The sequence below is a fragment of the Pteropus medius genome, unplaced genomic scaffold (assembly GCF_902729225.1).
Source record: "Pteropus medius unplaced genomic scaffold, Ma_sr-lr_union100, whole genome shotgun sequence".
Lineage (NCBI taxonomy): Eukaryota > Metazoa > Chordata > Mammalia > Chiroptera > Pteropodidae > Pteropus > Pteropus medius.
Window position 1 is genome coordinate 3,036,363 of NW_024349222.1, and position 25,185 is coordinate 3,061,547.

Genomic DNA, 25,185 nt, shown 5'->3' on the forward strand with positions numbered 1-25,185 from the left:
AACCTTTATGTCTCAGTTGGCAGAGTAGGTGTAATAATATGCTGTATTTTTCTGTTTCTGTGTGTTTACATAATAATTAGCATTAATTCACAAGAATCCCTTTTTAAACATATAATACATTTGTATGAGAACTGACATAAGTAATAATTGGCTTATATTAGAATGATCACAGATAAATTTTCCTTAGAAGTTAATCTGTTTGTTGCTTTCAACGTATTTACATGTTATTTCATTTACTATGTTATATATATTAATTTTAGGTTTAGGCTTTTGGATTTTCCTTTCTACAGTGTAAATGATTTGATCTTTAGAAATATCTGTACATACCTAGAAGAAAGGGTAAAAATCTGTGTAGTTAGACACTGTATACCTAGAGATATTCAGGTTTCTCCTATAAAATTTTTACCTTTAAGGGGTGAGCTTGATTCCCATATGAAATTCAATGGTAAGAGATGAAAACCTTGGTCAACACACACACACACACACACACACGCGCGCGCAATACTCCCTCACTGTAAGAAATTTCTAGAATATGTCTATTGAGTAGATGGGTTCCAAGTAGCCAAATAACTAATATTCATTACAAGAACTTATTAACAAATGCCAGCTGCTCAAGTTTTCTACTTCTCACTACTTTATCAGTTATAAGGCACTACCTTCTTCCAATTTTTAAGAACAGAGGAGCTATGTTGTTGCCCTTTCTTCCTATCCAGCAACCAAGTTAATTTATTCATCTATTTAGTGTCTAAAGGGCAGCAGGAATCTATTTTGTTTTAAGGGAAAAGAACGTTTACTTTAGCAAGGGTTAAAGTGTCACTCGAGGACAATTCTTACAGACCAATGCTGAGTGAAAAATACCAGTATTTCGAGTGTCAAAGTAAGTCATGGCTCAGTTTGCCTCTTGAAATTCCAAATCGTTTTCATTTCTTGCTGCCCAGAGCTTGCTAATTGTTGGTCATCAGTATAAAATAAAGATTTATTTTCCTGTGTCCTCCGGTAAAAGACTGTTTGCCAAAGTGCTGGGCGTTCTTGACTTTAAAAATGCTATGCATCTCAGTAGATTTAGTAGACAGTATAACCATACAACATTTTATTTCTTCAGTTAACATGTCACTTTCTTTCCCATGAGAGAAATGATTTTTTATACTAAAAACAGCAGGTGGTCAAGAGCTAAAATAGACTTACCAGTATATTTCTTCTATAGAGATTGCTACTATGTAGGATATCTTGCCAGTGAGTTTGTGTGTATGTGTCTGTATGTGTGTGTGTGTGCCCACACTCACGTGCATGTGCACACGTGTGGGGGGGCAGGGATGGTTGTATGGTCAATAACAATTGGCGTAAGAAAAATTTTTAAAAATGGAGGCACTAATGAAGTAATTTTTAAGGCTTTGTGAACATTGTATTAAGGCTTAATTTTATGTGTTTTTTTTTGTTTATTTGTTATTTGGAGGATAATTATAAAGAGAGTGGCTATTCTTCACAATGGTAATATAAACTAATGGTCAAAATTTTTGGATTTAACCCTTCATTTTCCTTGCATAGTTTCAAAAATTGATTTCAGTACTAGTATTCAATGTTCCACCCACACCAAAATTCCTCTCCCCAGTCACTAGCTTCATAAAATCAAAGAAACAAGATTAGATGAATAATCCTCTTCCTTGTGGCTCAAAGTCATGCTCAGAGTTCTGTATGGCTTCTTTTGCTATGGCAATTAGGCTGTATATTTTCATTGGTCCATTTGACCTTTAAAACCCAAGACCGGCTCTACAAAACCCATGTGAATTTGAGTAGTGTTGACAGCCTACTAGAGTCACAGAAGTGACTTTTGAGTGGTACATAATCAAATGTACATTGTGCTCTGTCACTGCCCTCTGTAAGCTTGGATGACTCAGTGACATTTGAATGAGAATATTCTTGGTATTTCTTGACTCTTTCTGTCCTGCCATACCAGTCCCCTTTTCTTCATGCAATTCATCATTATTTATGGAAAAATCATATTAGGAATCCAAATATAGTTCAACAAAATCTGAACATTGATTTGGACCTGGAATGTAGTCAACAGTAAAGAAATAGGTCCACTATTGTTCTTGATATATATTGCCTCTCACTTCGGTAGCCTTTGTGTTTTGTGATTACTTTATTCATTAAAATATATTAACCCAGTGACTTGGGCAAGATCTTATAATGTTTTTTGCAAAATAATATAATTATTAAAAAATATTCAGACTCTTTCCAAACTGTTTCCCACTTTACCCCCCAAACCATGACTTGTAGATATTATTTATTACTTATCCTTACATATTTTCCTTCACAGATTCCCCGTTTAGTATAGTAGACAATTAGCACCGAAGTGTTGTTTTGTCAGATATGAATGGCCAAAATGATTTCATTAATACTAATGAAAAATGGGTATAGTTTTGCATCATTACTCATCCCTCAGAAATGTATCTTCTTAAACCAGTCCAGTGAAGTACATTTTTTTCTCATAGGCTAAGAGAATAGCACCAATAATGAAGTATCAGGGGGAGGCGAGGAATCAGAAAAAAGAAACCTCATAATAGATCATGCTAATTCTCAGGATTCTCATCTTGTCTAGGCCCTTAACCTTATGTCTGACATGGCACACCCATAAAGAATAGTCAGATTGAAGCCCCTAAATACTGTGGAGCTGTTGATACCTTATGGGAACAAATAAGAGGGTTTTTTTAATTATTCAAATGCTGATTTACTTAAAATACATACTAATAAAATAAATCCCACTGCCTTTTTCCAACTTAATCCCTTCTTTCTACTGTACATTTATGTGATGTCATTCTCAGACAGTATTATTTAAATGAGTATCATAGCTGGGAAACAAACAACCCCATTAATCTCCTAGGCACACTGGAGATTTTAGCTCAACCTATTATATTCACTTTTTAAAAATAGGCTATGTCTGCATTTAAACCAACTATGGATTTGTTCATATTTTTCCTAAAATAGCATGTTGACCTTCAGAGAGGACCAGCAAGTTACACTTAAAGTTACACTGAAGAATGTTAATTAGCATTCACGAAGAAACTTAAAGAAGACAAAGATTGATCTTTCCACTTAGAGTGAAGTAGTTGGTTTTAACAGAATTTATTACTATAATGTCTGATAACAGAAGGGCATTCTCTTAATTTAAGTTAATATTGTTTCTTTTTCAGTAGGAACATGCACTCATTTAAAAACAAGGAAATTATTTCTCCTAGTCACTAAAACTGCCATGTTTTAAATTGAGCTTTGTAAGTCTTATTTCTGATCAATAATTATATAGTACAAATTAAACAGGAACAAAAAGTATAAAAGAAAATCTGTAATGCCACTAAAGTGATGTTTAACCTCTAACTAGAAAGCCACTGTACAATACTTATACTCTGAAATTTAAAAATCACCTACAGGCAAAGATTTTTTTGGATAAATTTAACTCAATTCCTAAATCAGACTGTGGAATGGAAGATAGCTGCTCAGATACTCACCAAACTTTGAGACCTTTGAGAATTAGCCTCCATGCTTTTGACACTCTTCTTTCAGGATGTGGTTGAAAACTCATAGCCTGGAAGTAAAGTGCTACTTAATCATGTGTAGGTTACCTTTATAAGCCCCACCTCACATCATTAGTTTCCATTATTTCCCATACCAGCCACATCAGTTTTTTTACCATCTCCTGAATGTAGGGAGGGCTCTAATGTACCTTTCTGACACTTTGCCTACTATTTCCACTGCCGGGAATTTCTTTCTCTCTTCTTACCAGAAGAAAATCTTTGTTTCTTCCATAGGCTGCCACCTTCTTTGTGAAGCGTTAATCAGTTTCTCTATTAAAAAGTAGCTGTCATTTTCTTTGTGTTGCCATAGCAGCTGGGTGAAAATCAGTTTACATGTTTGTCTCCCCAGTTAGACAATGAATTCCTCAAAAGAGGAAATTGATAATTGCTGTCTCTATATTGCTTTGTGATATTTGGTATTTATTGATTCTATTTCCCTTTGAGGAATGAATTACTATTGTACCTAGTTTATCTTTATTTTTAAATGAGTCTCTTTATGTACAAGATTTAATCATAAAACTATTTTACAACAGTCCAAAATAATTGAAAATTCATAGCACCCAATTTCTTATCTTGACTCTGTTACATTGTTGGTCTTGAAATATTTTTAAAGGCTTCATGCATTATTTTTTTATTTTTCCAATTTATTGAGATATAGCTGAGATGTAACATCCTGTAAATTTAAGCTATACAATGTAATGAGTTGATACGTGTATATTGGTGAAAAGATTACCAAAATAAGATTAGTTAACACATCCATCATTTCACATTTGTGTGCGTGCGTGCGTGCGTGTGTGTGTGTGTGTGTGTGTGTGTGCGTGTGACAATGAGAAGCCCAGGATGTTAAGCAAGTTACCTTACGTCCCTAAAGTAGATATAGATAAAGCTAGAATTTGAAATCAAGTGTAATGACTTCTAATTCTGAGCTATTTCAGACCTTTCTTAGAAAATGTTTTGAGAATTCATGTTACCATCTCCTAAAATCCCAGTATCTTCTAGAGCTAATAGCTCTAGAATATTCACCTGAATAGAAAAATAAATTATGGTTAAAAGATTGGGTTCTCTTAATGGCGATCTCCCAAGAAAGTGCATATTCATCTAATTTTCCTTTACACTATCAACTTTGGCTTCACTGATTTAATAATTAGGAATCGAAAACCACAAGCATCAGCTACTACTAAAAACAAAATATCAATGCCATAGACAACATTAGATCTAACCTGTAAGGTACAGTGTCTCTCTTAGAAAATGTAATGACACACTCTAACTTTCAGTATATATTGAAAGAAACAAAATGCTGAGATGTAAAGTGGTTTCTAGCTATTTGAGTAAGTCACAAATTCCATTTAGAATCTGATGAAAATTATGTGACCCTCCTCAGAACTAAAGTTGTTATTGGAATTCATTTATTGAACAAGTGAAATTTAGCATATAATTTCTGGGGATAGATCTATCCCTTAAGATACACCCATAGTGAGTCTCAGTCTGTCTCTGTCTATGTCTGTTTGTCTCTGTCTGTCTGTCTGTCTCTGCATTTCTCTCTCTTACACACACACACACACACACACACAATTAATCAAGGGGGCTATTAGTTGAAGACAACTATGTTAAATTTTATATCACTAGTATCAATAGGGATTTGAAAAATAGCAATTTGGAAGAAATAGCTATACAAATATCTTTTCTCTTCTAAGTTGAATCTTCATATTTTGTTTTATTTTTATAATGTGTATTTCTTATTCTATTCATTAAAAATATTGATTATTGAGGCAATATTTTAACAAAAAAAGGATATTTATAAAATTTTTAGTCTATTCTTTTTTTTTCATACTTTATTTGTCACGTAAGTGGTTAATCTGTTTTCTGACTCCCAGAATATAGGTAGGAATTGCTTATTATTCTTGAAAACAACAGTAAAATATCTTAAAATATACTTGTTATGATTATTTCTAGCTATAAAATGAGCTTGTGCATAATTTTAGCTCCTAGCAGAAAACAATTATGTGACAAAAAAAATTAAATGTATAAGACCTATGACATTTTACATTCTAGTGTTCAGGGGAAGACATGTTTCTGTAGTACATGTTGACAAGAATTTTGGCAAATTCTTGTGAGATTCAGGAAATTTTGCTCAATTAGAAAATTTTGAGATAGCATAACTCAACTAGAAGCTTCCCTTAGTGGACTTCTGGAGTCTTTGGGTAAGGATACTCTTTGTACATTTTAATTGAAAGGTGCCAAGATAGGGTAGAATTGGAGCACATGTGTAAAGAATTTTATTTGGTAGGTAAAAAAGTAGCAAAGTTGAAATAAATTAATTTGCATATCAATAATCTGCATTTTTCTGAGCTGTCTTAATTTTATTAAGTTTCATTTAGATTATTCGCCCTTTACTGTGTAATTATTTCATTTGAAATAGAATTTGTTCAGTTCTTAGGAACATGAAAATAAATTTCTGCAACTATTTACCAACAAATACTGGAAAATGCTGTGGAATGTGAAAGCTATGGAATATGCAGAGTAAGATTAAATACAATGACTCCATCATGAATCACTGCCAATAAGGTTTAGTTACTAAGGCAGTAAAATGACATCTTTGTTAAACAATCTTACTTTCAAGGACATCTCAAATCATGAACTACAAAGAGCAGTGTTATATTTTGTGTCTGGTGTTGCTTGAATAAAGATAATATATTTATTTAATAGAGGTTATTGGAATTTGATTATTGCACTAAATATTCAAGTATGAGTCTAAGTTGTGCATCGCAGTTCTCAGGAAGCTGTTAAACTGAAGTTACTTTCAGAGAGCCCTCCACAGAAAAGCATGAATCATGGGACATTTTGCCATTCAAGAACATTGGTTGAAAGATGACCTCATCTTACCCAAAGCCTTCAATTTTGAATTTGTCTGGCTGCAGATTAGCTAATATATAATTATAACTTACTGTAGTGATCACACCTGGTGCTTTGTGGCTTAGGACAAGGCACAGACCATGAAGATCAGCCTTGTTCTGCTTCACAGATCAGTTTGTACTACACTTAAAAAAAAGCAGGTTGTTTGCCCCTGCTTTGATGACTTTTGACTATATTACAAAGCTATATAATACTATAATATATATTAAACTATGTTTTAATGCCATAGTAATCAAGACAGTATAGTATTGGCATAAAATCAGACAAATAGATCAATGGAACAGAGCAGAGAGTCCAGAAATAAATCCATGCATATGGGGTCAATTAATTTATAACAAAGGAGCCCAGATTATATAATGGGAAAAGGACTTTTTCTTCAAAACCAGACAGCCGTGTGTGGAGGAATGAAACTAGACTATTATACTTTACTAAAAATGAACTCAACTAGATAAAAGACTTGAATATAAGGCCTAAAACCATAAGACTCCTAGAAGACAACAGTAAGCTTTTTGCCGTGGGTCTTGGTGATGATTTTTTGGATTTGACTCCAAAAACAAAGGCAACAAAAAGCGAAAATGAATAAGTGGGACTTCGTCAAACTAAAAAGTTGCTTCACAACTAAGAAAATCACTATCAAAATAAAAAGGCAACCTACTGAGTGGGAGAAAATATTTACAAATTATATATCTAATAAAGGGTTAATACTCAAAATATAATAAACTAATATGACTCAATAAAATAATACCAAACAATCATGGAAAGAGGATCTGAATAGATATTTTTTTTTTCAAAGGAGATATACACATGGCCAACAGGTACATGAAAAGATGCTCAGTATCACTAATCATCAAGGAAATGTAAATCAAAACCTCAATGAAATATTACCTCATACCTGTGAGAATGCTATTTCCAAAAAAGACAAAAAATAAGTATTGGTGAAGATGTGGAGAAAAGGGAACTCTGTGTGCTGTTAGTGGAAATGTAAATTGGTGCAACCACTTTGGAAAAGTTTCCTCAAAAAAATAAAAATAGGACTACAATATAACTCAACAATTTCATTTCCGGTTATTTGTCCAAAGAAAACAAAACACTAACTTGAAAAGATACATACACTCCCATGTTTACTAAAGTTTTTTTTTTATAATAACCAAAATATGGAAACAATCTGCACATCAATGGATAGAAAAGAAGATTTGGTACATACAATAGAATACTATTAAGCCATTGGAAAGTGAAATTTTGCCATTTGTGACAACTGGGTGGGCCAAGAATAGGAAATTGGATGGACCTTGTGGGTATTATGCTGAATGAAATAGGTGAGACAGAGAAAGACAAATATCATATGATCTCACTTTCCTGTGGAATCTAGACAAACGAATAAACAAAAAATCAAGCTCATAGATACAGAGAACAGATTGGTGGTTGCCAGAGGCAAGGAGTGGGGATGGGAGAAAAGGGTCAAGGGGATCAAAAGGTATAAAACTTTAAGTTATAAAATAAACAAGTAATAGAGTGTAACGTATGGCATTGTGAAAGTGGTTAATAATATTGTATTGAGTATTTGAAAGTTGCTAAGAAAGTACATCTTAAAAGTCCTTATCACAAGAAAAATAAATCTAATATTGTATGGTGTATAAAGATGGATGTTAACTAGACTTGTGGTGATCATTTTACAATACATACAAGTATCAAATCATGTTGTATACACCTGAAGCTAATATAATGTTATATGTCAATTATACCACAATAAAAAAATAATAATGGCAGGTTGTATGACTCTGCCTTTGATGAATTTTGACTATGGACAAGTAACTTTGTGCATTCAAGTTGTATCTAGGTAGAATAAAGAAGACAGGAAATCTTCATGACTCAATATATTGTCCCTGAATTTGACTCATTGTAAACCAATTCCTTTTAATAAAATACATATTGTCCTTAGAGATATAATTCAAAGATAGTGGCAAGTTATTTGTGTTTTAATATAAAATATAACTTAATTAGATGTTCTCCTTATGGAATTAGGAGCTAAGAAGAGGGACAAGAGAACACTGAGTATCATGTCTGGAGAGAAAAAAATTCCTGAAGAAGGGACCTACATGCTAAGAACAGAGTTTGTCCTGGCGATAGTGTGATGCAGAGTCAGTCTTGCCTTATGTAGTCTTGTAATTTTTGAGTCACCTTGTGAGGACCACTGTGATTTTGGCAATCCTGCGTGCCAAACCCTCACACCATGAACTATCTCCTAGTTCACTGCACAAAGCAATAATATAAAAATAAAATGCAAATTGGGAGGAAATTAGCTGACCATAGCCAGTATACTGACCAGTTCCTTTGTGAGTAATGTCTAAAGTCCTCTTCCATGATGTTAAAATCCAAAAGACATTATCTTGATTCCTGCTGTTTTCAACATAGAATGACGTCACATAATGAGTTAAAAACATTTCATGAATGATTAAGACAAACCCATAATAAATAAAATCATGGTATTTTCTAATCTGTGCATAGGAAGAGATGTGTGAACTTACACGTTATTTAACTTCTCTGTCTCAGTTTCTTAGTTTATCAGTTTATCTATAATAGGATTGGTAATCATTTCTATTTTACAGGATTGTTTTATGAATTAGAGATTATGTGTGTAAAGTGTCCGCTATAAGAGGACTCTCAACATGTGGTAGCTATTATTATAAAGGGTATGAGTTTATAAAGTGTTTTCTTATTACCAGATCTCTGTATGAGGAGAGTTTGCTCTGTATGAGCCACCAACTCAGTATATGGATGACAAGTAATTAAAAACATATATGTCGCTAAATTATCAACCTGATTATTCTAGAGGAGAAAGCCTCTGAATGAATACTTTTATTTCCTGTCAGCAGCTGTTAGGAAACTAACTGTTCTTGTGAACTTACAAAGTTTTTTAAACATGTTTAGTTCTCTCACCCCTCCCCCAAGAAGAAACTATTCCAACACATAAGTAGTCATAAGAGTATTTCTTTGATACCTTGGGTTTATTCAGCTTCTTTCCTCCAAGTTGCTCAGAATACTTCATGTATCTCATCTACTCTTCTAATTTTTTTCTAACATTCAAATTGATCTACAAATCAATTCTGTATTTGTTTTCATTTATTTTATCATTTTGAATTTAGTTAGCTTTCCTATTTTATTTTTTAATCAAGTATCACTAGAACTTTTTCTTCAGCTGATTAGATGTTACAATTTAAAATTATGAATTTTGATATACACCTTGTAGTATGTATGCTAGTGAATATGATTAGCATCTACCTAGAAACAACCTATGCAACCCTTCTAAGAAATAGCATGATAATAAAAGAAAACCTGTCTTTATGACATTAAAGCAATTGAGAAATATTTTTAAGTGGGTGTTCTAATGTTTAGGCAAATCGAATAATAAATTTTATTGATTGTTAATGCTAAACCATAAAAAAACCTGGTTAGTAGATGCAGTTTTGTAGTACATATGCTGTCAGAGAGCATCTCCACAACACCAACAACAACAAAAACAAGTATAATTATTAACCCCCAAGTATAAAGTCAGTCTCTTACCCTATGACGAGTTTTGTGTAAACTGCTTCGGTGGCCTTCACTTTATTCATAGTAGTTGCATGCTACTGTGGCCTAAAGGTTTGTGTTCCTCTCAAATTCATATGTTGAAACCTAATCCCCAATATTATGGTGTATGGAAGTTGAGCCCTTAGGAGGCCTTTAAAATGGGATTGTGGCCCTTATAAAAGAGACCCCAGAAAGCTCCCTTGCCCCTTCCACTATGTGAGGACACATTGGAAAGACCTCTGTGAAAGAAACAAGAAGGTCTTCACCAGCTATGAAATCTGCCAGCAACTTGACCTTAGACTTCCAAGTCTTCAGGACTCTGAGACATAAATGTTTGCTGTTTAAGCCACCTAGTCTAGGATATTTTTGTGGCAGTGGCCCAAGTGTACTAAAACACATGCCTCTGAAAAACTTGAAACATAAATATTATCAACATTCAGAAGGAAAATTAAAAATATTAAAATAGACTTTCCCTACCTGAATAAACCATGATACAAAATTTTCTTTAATTTTTATCACCTGTGTTCCTGAGCACTTTTCTTTTTCTTTACCACATACTTCAAGAAATGTTAAGGATGTCTCATACCTTAGCTCTATTTAATACTAATGCTCAGAGTGCAATGCCAATGTCTATAAAAAAAACATTTAGAGGAAAATAAATATTAGTATCTCAGACAAATAAAGTTCCATAATAACTGTAATGTGGTGAAAATTATATAAGCCATATCCTGTTTGTCCAGTCATGAAAAATGGTAGGTGATAATAAAGTCAATTATTAAGATTTTGTGCCTGTCATTACGTTGTACTATAAGTCAATGATGCCCACAGCAGCTATGAAAATGTTGACCACTCTGTTTCTACATGAAATAGCCTTGAATGTCTCTTTAAAAAAAAAAGTGTTTATTTTCTCTGCTTTTTGTAATCTCCCTTTACTCAGTCTTCTCTATCATCACCAGTTTAACTAGCCCTGCTGCCTGTTTTCACTGTCTGACCTATAGGAGTCTTCTCTCTTGTGATTTTCTGAATCATTTATTTTGTGAGATGGGAAATCAGCGTTATAGTTCAAATTTACTATAAAACAGAACTAGATTTAGAGTAAGAATTTTAGAGCAGGAAAAATTAAAGAAAAGCCCAGATATCTCACATGTTCCTGATCTAAAAATACTTACAGCTTTCTTTTTTAATGGAAAAGAATACTGAATATAAAATGACCACTGGGATATATACACCTTTACAAATCAGTTATGTTTATTGTTTTCTGTGGAGTTACTTTAAAATCATGTACAAAGAATTAATAAAGAAGTAATACATTTACTTATCAAAGTGAACATTGTTTAAAGGAGGATTAGAATCAAAAATTATATCATATCAACTATTGGTTTTGTACAACCATGGTTGGCTACTTAGAAAAAGTCATTAAGTTTTTTAAGTATTAGTAACAAGCAATCAAAATTTTTTTATATAAAAGCATGCTATTTCTGTGTAAACATCAAACATTTTATTTTAGGTGCAAGATGTTTTATTAAAAGAAATGGAGTAGTTTTACCCATTTATGTTAAAAGCTGTGCAAGGCATGACATATCCTTTACTTGTTTATTTGTTACAAACTACTTTCATTTTATTAGCCAATCAGCCAGGTTGGAATGTAATTTTTTAGAATTGCATCCCTTGCAGGCACTTCTGAAAATAAAAGTGTCAGCTTATTAAGATTTTTAGGCCTAAAGCATCAATTACCCCAAATACAACATCTGAGGAAGCAGTTTTCTGGAATGTTGTAATCTACACACAAATGCATGTGACATTATATCAGTGATATAAAGATCACATGCCTATTTAGCACTTGAAAGGCTTTTGCTTCAATGTCCCAGAAGGTGAATATCTCATGTGACACAGTAAATATGTTCCTGAAAAGTTGTATTAAATTTAATTCATGTCAAATTCTCACAACTGTGTGACCCTGGGACAATTACATCACCCAAAGCTGTTCAGTAAGCAAAGGTATTGCCATATTCACTGATAATATATTGAAACACTGCCATCCTGGAAGAAAAAGTGGCTATAGTCTTAAGTCTTCGAAAGTTCTTCCCCCAATATTTTTCTTGCTATTTCAGTTTTTTTGTAGAACTCCGTGAATCTTCCCAAGACTCAGGAAATAAGGAGCAGGGGGACTTCAGGATCCAATTCTGGTGGTAAGGCCAATTCCATTCTGATGGGTTGGTACCATACTACTTGCTAAGTAGTTTGAGGATCACCTCTGTATGGCCTCTCTCTGGTTCTAAGTCTTCTTATTATAAATGAAAAAGACCAAATGGTGTTTTCTACAATTGAACAAAAAGACAACCTTTAAAATGTGAATTATATTTTGTTATTTAAAAATATATATTGAGCGCCTATAAAGTACAGACTGCATGTGAAATGCAGTCTGCACTTTGGAGAGGTATGAGATTCTGTTATGTAAATTTGACAGATGGACAAAAAAGGAGCACGTTTCTGCATGGAGGAAATGGCTTGTACCAGAACTTGCAGGAAGATTTGTACAATGTGACTGAGGAGCAGGTATACGATAAAGCTATGCAATAGAACACTCTGCGTTGATGGACAGTTGTCAATGTCCAATACAGTAGTCACTGATTAAAAGTGGCTATTGAGGACTTGAAATGTAGCTCATGCAGCAGAGGAACTGAATTTTTAATTTTATCTGATTTAAATTTAATTTTACATAGCCATACATGGGTAATGACAATTGTATTAGACAGTACAGATTTATCAGAAGAGTGTAAGGCTTTTGTTAGGAAGGGAAGGAAGAAAATTCCAGAATAGCACATTGGAATATTAATGTTTGGGTTAAAGAATCTAGACATACATTTTATGTGATGGTAGTGAGAGGAGCAAGAGGGGCATATGTTTTAAAGCAAGGTAGTGATGAAAACAAAATAGTGCTTGTGGCAGGTTCCTCTGGTTGTGATTGAATGGCAAACTGGAGAAGGGTGAGAAGGTAGGATTCTGATTAGGAACTGGTAACTATAGGAGTAGGATAAAAGTAGGAGTTGTGCCAGAAAAACTAGAGAGGTGTTACATGTAAAACGGACCATTCACTTTAAGAAAGCTTAATGAGTTTATCAAGAATTATCTCCTCCCTGGTTCATCTATTTTGCAGATCTAGATTTTCCTGCAATTTTCTGTGTATAGCTCTAACCTTGGGAGACTGCTTACAGTGAAAAATGTTTCAAGATACAGAATGCTTCAATAATAAAATTGTTGTATTTTCTCTACATTTACAAGTCTATTGCCCTGTATGCTATTAAACCTACAAAAGAGAATTATTTTATTATTTTAATTTTACTTTCCCCCCATCCCAATTCTTCTTCAACATGTCTGAGATGGTTACCATGTGTTAACTGCCTAAAATGAAGCTCTGAATAGTCACGGCCTCTCATAATACAGCTGTTTGTCATTGTAATTGATTGAAACATTCATCTGCAGACATTGATTCTGCTCATCAGTGCCTGTATTTATCTGTAGTAGGTGTCACTGAATTCATAAACATTTGGGGCTTTGCACACATCCTTGGCTCATTGCTATGCTCAGGGTAGGGAGACGCTAGCCATCTAGAAAACTCATTGACAGAGTTACCAGAAATTGGGCAGGAACAGCTCAGGAAGTGGCTTGCTTGGCTCAGTAACAGAGTCTCTGGGCACTGAATGCCAGGTCAGCAGCCTAGTATGTTAGCCAGAATGTCTGATTGAGCATCATGGTCTGCACAAATATATCATTTTAGATGAGATTTAATGAGGGCTAATGCCAGGGAATTTGAGCAGTCTTAAGAGTTCCAACAGGGAAAGCACTCATCAATTAAGAGAAACATGAGGACAACCAGTTGCCAACATGTACATTTTTTCTCTTTCAAGGATTTGTTCTTTTGTACATTTGCATTTGCATAGAACTGCAGAAAACAAAGACAGTTAATTTGAGATTACATGTATTTCTATTTTTGTAGTGAAAGCAAATTGGACTGCATTTTTCCTTGCCAAATTTTGTCTTTAGAGGGGATTATTCTTTCATTGTTAAGAATAGCTTTTGAATTTAGGCATAAATAGAAAGGTTTACAACTTCTGATCACTAAGTAGAGAAACCCTCACATTCTAGATTTATTTTTCAATTGAAAATGCTTAAAGCACTCTATTTTAACTTACTAATATCTCTAGAGAGGAGAATGTATAGAAAAGAAAATCATGATAGGTCTGAGTTTGATTCCTGGCTCTCTCCCTTGTTTGTTATGGGATCTTGGTCACAATATTTAACCCCACTCAGCCTTTGTTTTCTTATCTGTAACACAAGGATAAGAAATTTTATACATACAGCCACTGTATTATAATCACTAAATATGATAACTTTGTAAAACACAGTAAAAGCTAGTTTGCTTCTGAGGTGCCTTAAGAATCCACAAGCCACTCCTAAAATGGTTGATCTTTCAGTAAGACGGCAAGGTGAGGAATGAAAAAGCACGCTTACAACCTTAAAAAGAGGCTCACTTTATTATAAAGACATATTTCTTTGCAGCTCTAACACTGTAAACCTTATAACCTCATTGATAACCCTTTTAGCTTGACACTGAAAAGCTTTGCAGAAATTTATCTTTTCATATCTCTGTGAAAGAAAGATATATTTTCTTGGAGAAATTTGATTAATGGGAACCAATTTCCTTCTTTTTGAAAGTAAATGCATATTGCTCATTTCCTCTTGAAGAATATTGAATTTTTGAAGAGCATTCCTTTTGACTTTATACCATGGGGGTTTAGAGTTTGTTAAGGTGGGAGTATTGTGAAACTTTAGGGGTCAGGAAAGCTTTAGCTGACTGAGAATAAGTCACCAAAAACAGAAATGAGAACAATGTCTTCTAATCTTTAATTATTACTGTTCATTACTTATATTTCTTCCAAAAAGAAGACTTTCTATCATTTAAAAAAACTAGAAATTTATACCAATAAAAAGACCAATCAGCTCGGTTTGGTTTATTATTAGAGAAATATAGCTCGCTGTTTAATACACCATTTAATGTGTATCTTTTTTGTATTTCCCTTGAAATCAGAATAGAATGCCCACTGTATGGGATCATTTGCTAATGTACCAGAAAACTTCAAAGTAGCTATTTCAGATACCTCAAGGAAAAAGGATGAGGGTATCTTAATTAGTTTGCATTAAAAAAGGGTATTCTAAATAAATTCAGTAAGTACAAATTGAAAAGTTGACAGCTGGAAATTGCATTAAGTGCACATTAGCTTGTATTAGCACACTGCAAATCTGTCTGTCTGCAATCCTTTATTCTCACTATGTGAAAGTATGTCTACAGGAGTATTAAACTTCAGTCTTTCAGCCTCCCCTCTATTTTCTTTGGATACATGTGCGTGCTTGTGTGTGTGCATGTATTTTTAATTTATAAAACTGGTTTCTGTAAACTAATTATAGGAAAATGAACAGATTTCTTTAGGTAAATTAAGAAAGTAGTTATCAGAGATTCCCCAACACTTAATGTTTGCTACTGCATATGTTTATTCCATGAACTTCCTGTGTCACTCAGGTCCATATCTCATAGTAGCCAGAGCTATTTTTTTTTTAATGATTCTGAATAACATTGAGTAATATCTTTTTAAATGATCATTCTACCATTTATCTTCAGAATTTGTACTTATTTTCTATAGATTGTTTAGGAGCTCTAAAGAGTGGTTAGGAGATAAGAATAGCAGAGTCTACATGGTAAGAAAAAATTATATAGTAGGAATTTAGAAAATATCTATGCATGTATAGGTACCATATCATGTATTACTCCTTTCTTTCTTCTCCTTTTTTAACTTTAACTAAACAATTTGCAGTTTCCTTTGGAAGCACATAGTATTTAGATTCTTGAAGGAAGGATCTGTACTTATGGTCCTCATCCATTGTGGAATTTTACGCGGAACTAATGTATCTAGGAAGAAGACTGCCATATCGTATTTACATTGACTCAACTTTTAGTTTCTTATTATCATACTCAAAAAATACCTATTAGGTCCTGTTTAGTCAGGGTTCTTGAGAGAAACAGATTATATATATATATATATATATATATATATAGAGAGAGAGAGAGAGAGAGAGAGAGAGAGAGAGAGAGAGAGAGAGGTACCGAGAGAGAGAGACAAAGACAGAGACAGAAACAGAGACAGAGACAGAGAGATCACATGATTATGATCACATGATCACATGATTATGATCACATGATTATGGAGTCTGGCAACTCCAAAATCTGTGGATTGAGCCAGCAGGCAAAAGACCCAACAAAGAGCCTATGCTGTAGTTCAAGCCACAGACTGTCTTTCTAAGGGAAAATGAGTTTTTTATTCTATTCAGGTTTTCAGCTGATTGGATGAGGCCCACTCACATTATGGAGGGCAATCTGCTCTTCAGAAAGTACACCAGTTAAATTTTAATCTCATCTAAAGGCATCTTCATACAAACATTCAGTATAATGTTTGACCAAATATCTGAGCACCATGGCTCAGCCAAGTTGATGTGTAGAATTAACCATGACAGGCCTCAAAAAGTAAAGGAAAGGGAGAAAAAGTAAACATTACTTCCTCAGTAGTGGTGAGTATGTTTTTTTGTTTGTTTGTTTGTTTGTTTGTTTTAACTCCAGTTGTACCCAGATCATCCTCTGCTGCCAATATGGCTGGTCAACTTGGGAGATACAGGTAAGAAGATGAAAACAAAAATAGCTTTGAGTAGGATGGTGCATGTAGCTAGACAGGCCTTTTCTAGTCTTCCTTGCTATTCCTCTCTTCTATATACAGGTGTTGGAGAGTAGACAGGATAATTTTAAGTTTTTGTGTTTTTTTTTTTATTTAAACTTGTGAAAATAAGTCACTGGATTTTCATTCTCTCTCAGATTTCAGCCTTGGAGTCAATTGAGATGCATTGATCTTTTATTGAAATGAAAAACATCCTGAAGATGTAAACATTTCCTCCAAACAAGTTAGAAATATTTATAAACAGAAAAAGATGTTGTTATGCAGAGCAAAAAAAAATTAACAGAAAAATAGACAAAAGAGTACAGTACTTACATAAAAATTTTATAGCTAACAAAAGAAAGATAATTTTGATTTTATTTATTTTTTAAGTTATATACATTGGAAGGAGCGAATAAAAGCTATTACACAGTATTTACTAAAAAAATAGGTTATTATGCAGTCATATATCAAAAGATATTTGGGGCTTTAGGTCATGTCCTATTGAGTTCTAGGACTTGAGGTTGGAAGAAAGTACTATAACTTATTATATTTACAGATCACAAAAAGCATGGGCAGTATCCTATGATGCACAAAATTCTACATGTGGTACCACTGGAGAACAGACAAAACAAAATACTTGGTTTCTACTCGGAAGGAATAGTCTACTGGGCAAAATGGAACATATATGTATAGGCTGTAATGTGAGGACATTTCTGAGTAAAGATCTGATTCTTCAGATGGAGACTTTGAGTTATGATGAATTAAAAACTGAAAAACGAAAAGTCTCTTTCTCGAGAATGTTAGTACACTGCCAGACCAAATATTGGCAACTCCTCCTACAAAGTGCTGACAGTGTCTGAGTGTTGACTTGATAACAATTGTTAGAATTTGTCTCATTGCAAAGTGAATATACACACATAAAAGGAAGTAAACAACTTAGTGAATATTACAAAATTTTATACTTAATGATAACCAACCTGAATTATTCTTTTAAAAAATAAAAAAAATCAATGCATGTTTTTTAAAGAGTTGGAAAATATATTACTAATTTATTTATTTAAATGCCTTAACCTTTGGGGAATTGTTTTCAATTCAAATAATTATCAAATGGGTTTTATTTGATTTTCATGGGTCCTTTATTGCAGAATACTACTTTTAGTGTGCAATAAGACAGTAAAGTGTAAAGACATGTGGACCCACAAGGAAAAAGAAAAATCAAGTCACATTGCAACATTTTTGAAGCTAGAAAGTAGGTAATTAATATTCAAGTTTTTGTGTTTCTTTGTTTGTTAAAATGGCAGGCAGTGTAAAAAGTCAAGAAGTATTCCAATTTTCTTCACAATACTCCCCCACAAAATTTAGGTTTTGTCCCACCGGGTACTTCTGTCAGTAGAGATAAAAACTATAGTTAAAAACACAAAATTGGTTTAAAGTCTTTTTTGAACAGTAAAGCTTCTACATTGCTTTCCTTGTACGTACTTCAAAGTAAGGCAACTGTTCCTCACTCCTTCTGATAGGAGAGAAAATGTTTATTCCCTAGAGAGGATAAAGTGGTTGTCTGGCCTGCAGGAGAGAGAATACACAGTGAGAATACCAAACTGAAAGTGGAGGATAAGTACACTAAATATTAAAACACCTCATGCTGCTGACTCCTCTCACTCAGATCCCTGGCAGAACCTTGACAGGCAAATACCATCAAGAGAGGATAAATGGAAGAATCTTCTGTAGAGAATCTGACCCACTCAAGAGAAAAGACCTAACAAAAATAACAGCAAGAGTTCTGCAACTAGAATGAAATCAACCAGATTACAGTGAAGACTAGAGTCAACAAAACCCACTTTTAAATATTAACACAAACCCCAGTATTATTAGATACTTGAAGAAGGCATCTTATATCGAAGAAACAAAACAAATAGAAAAATAACTTACAGGAAAAAAAAAAAGATATGCACAAAGGGAAAATTAAAAAACAAAACAAAACTGTGATTGGCATCCCCAAAGATATGAGAAAGATTTTTGCATCCCTGAAACAAGACAAAATATTTTTTAAATGATGTAAATTAAAACATGATAGCATAAGTGAAAAATTGCAATAAAAGTTTTTTGAGATAAAGTTTAAAAAGTATTCCAGAAGGAAAAGCAGAATGTCAAAGATAAAAATTAGGAAAAGAAAAACATGGAAACAACCAAAGTGTCCTTCAATAGATGATTGGATAAAGAAGATGCATATATACAATGCATATATACAATGGAATATTACTCAGCCATAAGAAAAGATGAAATACTGACATTTGCAACAACATAGATGGATCTTGAGGTTATCATGCTAAGTAAAATAAAACAGACGAAGTAGAGAACCGCATGATTTCATTCATATGGGGGATATTAAAACAGGACAAACAAACAAAAAGTCCTAGACACAGACAATTTAGTGATTACCAGAGGGGGAGCAGGGAGGGAGATATATACAAAGGAGGTCAAATTCATACTGACAAAAGGAGATTGACTTTGGGTGGTGAATACACAATGCAATATACAGATGGTGTATTATTGAATTGTATCTTTGAAACATATAATTTTATTAACCAATATCACCACAATAAATTTAATAAAAGATTTTTTTAAATAATAAAAAATAGAAAATTAGAGAATGGGTAGAGACAGTCCAACATCTTAAAAAAATAAGTATTCCAGAACTAGAAAACAGAAAATATAGGATAAGAAATGATCAACAGAATTTTTTATGAAATTTTCCAGAATGTAAGAACATATGTTTTCATATTGAATGGACCCACCATGTTCCAAGTACTGTGGGTAGAAATAGATCCACAGGAAGGCACAATAAAAAGACTATATTCTGAGAACAAAGGGGAAATCTTCAGGCTTTCACAGGGAACATTAATACAGAATAAAGTAGCCACAGCAATCCTGGAGGCTAGAAAACAATAGCAACAAGTCTATGCTTTATGATGAGACAATTATACATCCTGGAAGTCTATAGCCAGTACATGAAAGACGTTTATCTCCCATGCGCATATTTTCAGAAAGATACTGGAACATGTTCCCAGTTAAAATTAAGGAGTAAACCAAGAAAGACTACAAATCCTGGGATCAAGGGATGCAACAAAAAAGGTAGAGAAATTAGCAATCACAAAATGAGAGCTGTGGAGCAAATAAAGAGAGCACCCAGAGCCATTCAGACCAGGACAAGTTTTATGAGGAGGGGTATCTTTAACAAGATATATTTACAATAAATTACATCTGTAAATGTATTAAGAAGAGTTATATATCAGCAAAGGTGAAGGAGGGCGCACTTAGTTGTCCTTACTAGAAAACTAAGAAAATAATGGCAGCACAAATGACAAAATAAAAAACCTTCCCACAGTAAGCTGAAAAAAGAAAGCACCAGTATTTGCATAAGAGAAAGAGTAATCATAAAATCTGACATTTCTCTGCTGTATATAGTATTTTCATCGATGTGGCAATGCAAACACTGTATATTGACCCAACTCATAATATAACAACAATAGTGAGAGGAAATGTGCATGTGTGTCAGGGGCAAGGCTCATCAAAGGGTTGTTGGATGAGAGCTAAATTTGTATCTTTCAAAATAGAAAGTCAATACAGAATATCTAAACTGTTCCTCCACAAAAAGAAAAACTCAAGAAGTAGCAATATAATCATATTAAGGAGATATTTGCATGTGAATACCAATAGAATCATGTAAAATGTTCTAAAGCAGTTGCCCCTGGGAAGGAGGAAAAAGAGTATGGTGAGATTAGCGTATGGCTTTTGCACATAATTATATACATTTTAAAAACATGTGTGTATAATTTTGATAAAATTTGAAAATAATTTTAAAACCTTTTTTATTTCAAAAAATTATAAATTATCTAAAATTTCAACTCTAGTTCTGAAAATAGTTTGATTTGTTTCTTTCTAACTTGATATAGTTAAGTAGATCTGTAGGTATTCATAAATATATAAGTATAATATGGTATGTAAAAAGATTTACAAATACAAGGTCATTTATGGTTCTTCTCTGAACTATCAGATAGTGAATTGTGCCAATTTTTCTATGGTAGTCTCCGGTTTTCACATCTTAAATTCTAATGGAAAGTTGAGCCTATTTCAGATATTCAAGTTTTATATTATTGTTCTACTAAATGTTTAAAATGCTAACACAGAAATTAATGATTATCTCTGTATTTTGGGTTACATTGGGAAGAGAAGCTATTCAGTCAATAACTTTACTGCCTTTCTGTTAGTATGATATATTTTTAACATATAGAAATGTATGGACAGCTCTGTATTGAACATTAATATAATATGAAGATTTAGAATAATTACAAACTAGTTTTAGATTCCTGTGTATTCATCCTGGATCACATTCCACTTCCTCTCACTCAGGAATAACTACTGATTTGGGGATTTATCACTTTCATATATGTCTTTAAAATTTTATTACATGAATATATAATCCTAAATAATCCTAAATAATGCATATTAAGGTGGCATTCATTCATAGTTTAAATTACTATAATTGATAGCACACTGTATGCATTTTTTAACCAAGAATATTCTAAACATTATTTTCCATTGATCTCTTTATATTAATCCATGTAACTTTTATTCACCATTTTTCATTAGTGTTTATAATTCTATTTTATGAAAAGAAAATAATTACCATTTTTCTATTGATGCATATTTTGCTTCTGATTTTAACAGTATTGCAGTGATTTTTTAAATAAATTTTTTTATACATAATTATAAGAATTTATCTAAGTGAGGAAAGTTTTAATAGATATTACCTGTTTCATGTGTTAGAGGGCTTTTTCCATTTTAAATTCCAACCAGCATTATATGATCTGTGTTACTATGTATACTGGCTATTTGTTTATATCATACTTTAATATTTTTCTCTGATGAATGGAATAGAATGTCACTTACTCTAATTTGACTTTTCTTTAATTTTTACACTACTAGTGACGTGTTATAGATTTTTTTACATATTTACTGACCATTCAGATTACCTCTTCTGATAATTGTCTGTTATTAACTTTTGCACATATTTCTTTTGAATTGTGGGTCCTATTCTTATTTCGGGGTGTTCTTCACATATTTTGAATACTACTTCTTTGTATATATGGTTAGTAAATGCTTTCTTGATTATTTTTTGCCATTTATTTTTTATCATGCCTTTTAAAGACAGAAGCTTTAATTTATAATAAAATATATTTGTTTAACCTTTTTCTCCATTATTTATCCTGTTTGTATATTTTAAAGAAATTTCACTCTGTTCCAAATCCATAAACATAATCTCAAATTATGTATTTAATTTTTTTTTAATTTTAAATCTTCCCTGTGGTGTCTTTTTTTAATTTAAATTTTTATTTTTCAATTACAGTTGACATTCAACATTATTTTATATTAGTTTCAGGTGTATAACATAGTGGTTAGGCATTTATAGAATTTACAAAGTGATTCCTCTGATTAGTCTAGTACTCATCTGCCATAATGTGGTTATTACAATATTATCGACTATTTTCTCTGTGCTGTACTTCACATCCCAATGACTATTTTGTAACTACAAATTTGTACTTCTTAATCTCGTCATCATTTTCACCCAGCCCCATGACCCCCTTTATGTCTGGCAATCACCAATTTGTTCTCTGTATCTATGAGTCTGTTTTCATTTTGTTTGTTCATTTATTCTGTTCCTTTGATTCTATATATAAGTGAAATCATATGATATTTGTCTTTCTCTGTCTGACTTAGTTCACTTAGTGTTATACCCTCTAGGTCCATTCATGTTGTTACAAATGGTAAGATTTCAATTTTTATGGCTGAGTAATATTCCATTGTATATATATTCTTCTTTGTCTAGTTGTCTATTGATGGGCACTTAGGTTACTTCCATATCCTGGCTATTGTAAACAGCAGTACAAAGAACATAGGAGTGCATAGATCTTCAAAAACTAGTGTTTTGGTTTTCTTCAGATAATATCCAGAAGTAGAATTGCTGGCTCATAGATAGCTCTATTTTTTTTTAATTTTTTGAGGAAACTCCAAACTGTTTTCCATAATGGCTGCACCAATTTTCAATCCAACCAATAGTGCACGAGGGTTCCCTTCTCTACACATCTTTGCTAACACTTCTTTTTTTGATTTATTGATGATAGCCATTCTGATAGGTGTGAGGTAATATCTCAGTGTGGTTTTAATTTGCATTTCTCTGATGATTAGTGATGTTGAGCATCTTTTCGCATATCTATTGGTCATCTGTATATCCCTTTTAGAGAAATCCCTATTCAGGTCCTCTGTGCATTTTTTAATTAGATAGTTTGATTTTTTTTTGAGGAGGAGGGTGTTCAATGAGTTCTTCATAAACTTAGGATATTAACCCCTTATCGGATATATCATTGGCAAATATCTTCTCCTATTCAGTAGGTCATCTATTTTTTTTGTAGATGGTTTTCTTGACTGTGCAAAAACTTTTTAGTTTGATGTAGTATCATTTGTTTATTTTTTCTCATGTTTCCCTTATTCGAGAAGATATATCAGAAAATAATATTACTAAGAGCAATGTCAGAGAGTTTACTGTCTATGTTTTCTTCTAGGAGTTTCACGGCTTCAGGTTTTACATTTAAGTCTTTAATACATTTTGAGTTTATCTTGTATATGGTGTAAGAAACCTGTCCGGTTTCATTTTATTTTTTGCATGTATCTATCCAGTTTTTCCAACACCACTTATTGAATAGACTGTTTTTACCACATTGTATATTCTTTCCTCCTTTTTCATAGATTAATTGGCCATATAGGCATAGGTTTATTTCTGGACTCCCTATTCTATTCCATTGATTTTTGTGTCTGTTCTTATGCCAGTACCATACTGTTTTGATTCCTATAACCTTGTAGTATAGTTTGCTATCAGGTAACATGATTTCTCTTTGTCCTTCTTTCTCAAAATTGACATGGTTCTCCAGGGTTTTTTGTGGTTCAATATAAATTTTAGGATTATTTATTCTCATTATATGAAATTTGCCATTGGTATTTTGATAGCGGTTGCATTAAATCTATAGATTGCTTTGGGCTGTATAAACATTTAACAATATTAATTCTTCCTATCTATAAGCATGATATATGCTTCCATTTATTTGTATCTTCTTCAGTTTCTTTCTTCAGTGTCTTATCATTTTCTGAGTACAGGTCTTCTACCTCTTTGGTTAAATATATTCCTAGGTATTTTTTTGATGCAATTATAAATGGAATTATTTTCTTAATTTCTCTTTCTGATAGTTTGTTACTGGTGTATAAAAATGCAACCAATTTCTGAATATTAATTTTATATTCTGCTATTTTACAGTATTTGTTTATCACTTCTAACAGTTTTTTTGTGAAATTTTTAGGGTTCTCTATACATAGTATCATGTCATCTGCAAATAATGACAGTTTTACTTCTTTGATTACGTTAGTAGTAATTGGTTCATTCAGAATTTGTTTCTTTTTGACTCAATCTTGGGAGATGGTATGTTTGTAAGAATGCATCTATTTTTTCCAGTTGTCCAATGTGTTTACATATAATTGCTTGTAGTATTTTCTTATAATCTTTTGTATTTCTATGGAGTCAGTTGTCACTTCTCCCCTTTTATTTTTATTTTATTTATTTAGGTCTTCTCTTTTTTTCTGATGAGTCTGGTTAAAGCTTTATCAGTTTTGTTTATGTTTTCAAAGAACCAGCTCTTGGATTTATTGATCTTTTTTTAGACTATTTTGTTTATTTCTGCTCTGATTTTATTTTTTCCTTACTTCTACTCATCTTGGACTTTGCTGTTCTTTTTCTAGTTCTTTTAGGTATAAGGTTAGAGTGTTTATTTGAGGTTTTTGTTTGTTTAGTTTTTGAGGTAAGTCTATATTGCTATGCATTTTCCTCTTTGGGCTGCTTTTGCTGTGTCCCATAGATTGTGAGTCATTGTGTTTTTATTTTCATGTGTCTTCAGGTATATTTTGATCTCTTCCTTGATCTCATTGTTAACTCATTCGCTATGATTTAGTCTCCATGTATTTGTGTACTTTTCAGTTTTTTTTTTCTTGTAATTGATTTCTAGTTTCATTCCATTGTGGTCAGAGAAGACGCTTCATATGATTTTAATCTTAAATTTACTGAGACTTGTTTTGTAGTCTAACATGGGGCCTATCTTGGGAAATATTCCATGTGCACTTGAGGAGAATATATGTTCTGCTGCTTTGAAGTGAAATGCTCTAAAAATATCAATTAAATCCATCTGGTCTAGTGTGGTATTTAAGGCTGCTGTTTCCTTGTTGATTTTCTTTCTGGAAAATCTGTCCATCAGTGTCAATGGGGTATTTAAGAC

The 25,185-nt window shown here is 32.7% G+C and overlaps 1 protein-coding gene across 8 annotated transcripts in view; it reads left to right on the forward strand.

Annotated features, from left to right (window-relative positions):
• LINGO2 (leucine rich repeat and Ig domain containing 2) overlaps window positions 1-25,185 on the forward strand; it is a 1,089,314-nt gene that overhangs the window by 543,524 nt on the left and 520,605 nt on the right. Inside the window, exons 1-2 of one of the 8 annotated variants that reach the window (XM_039880673.1) lie at window positions 12,174-12,238; window positions 16,720-16,774. The exons of 6 other annotated variants lie outside the window; for them this stretch is intronic. The gene's annotated coding sequence lies outside the window, so the exon portion shown is untranslated. Of the gene's footprint in view, window positions 1-12,173; window positions 12,239-16,719; window positions 16,775-25,185 lie in introns of those variants that run through there. One more of the 8 variants, XM_039880671.1, reaches the window with a different exon arrangement.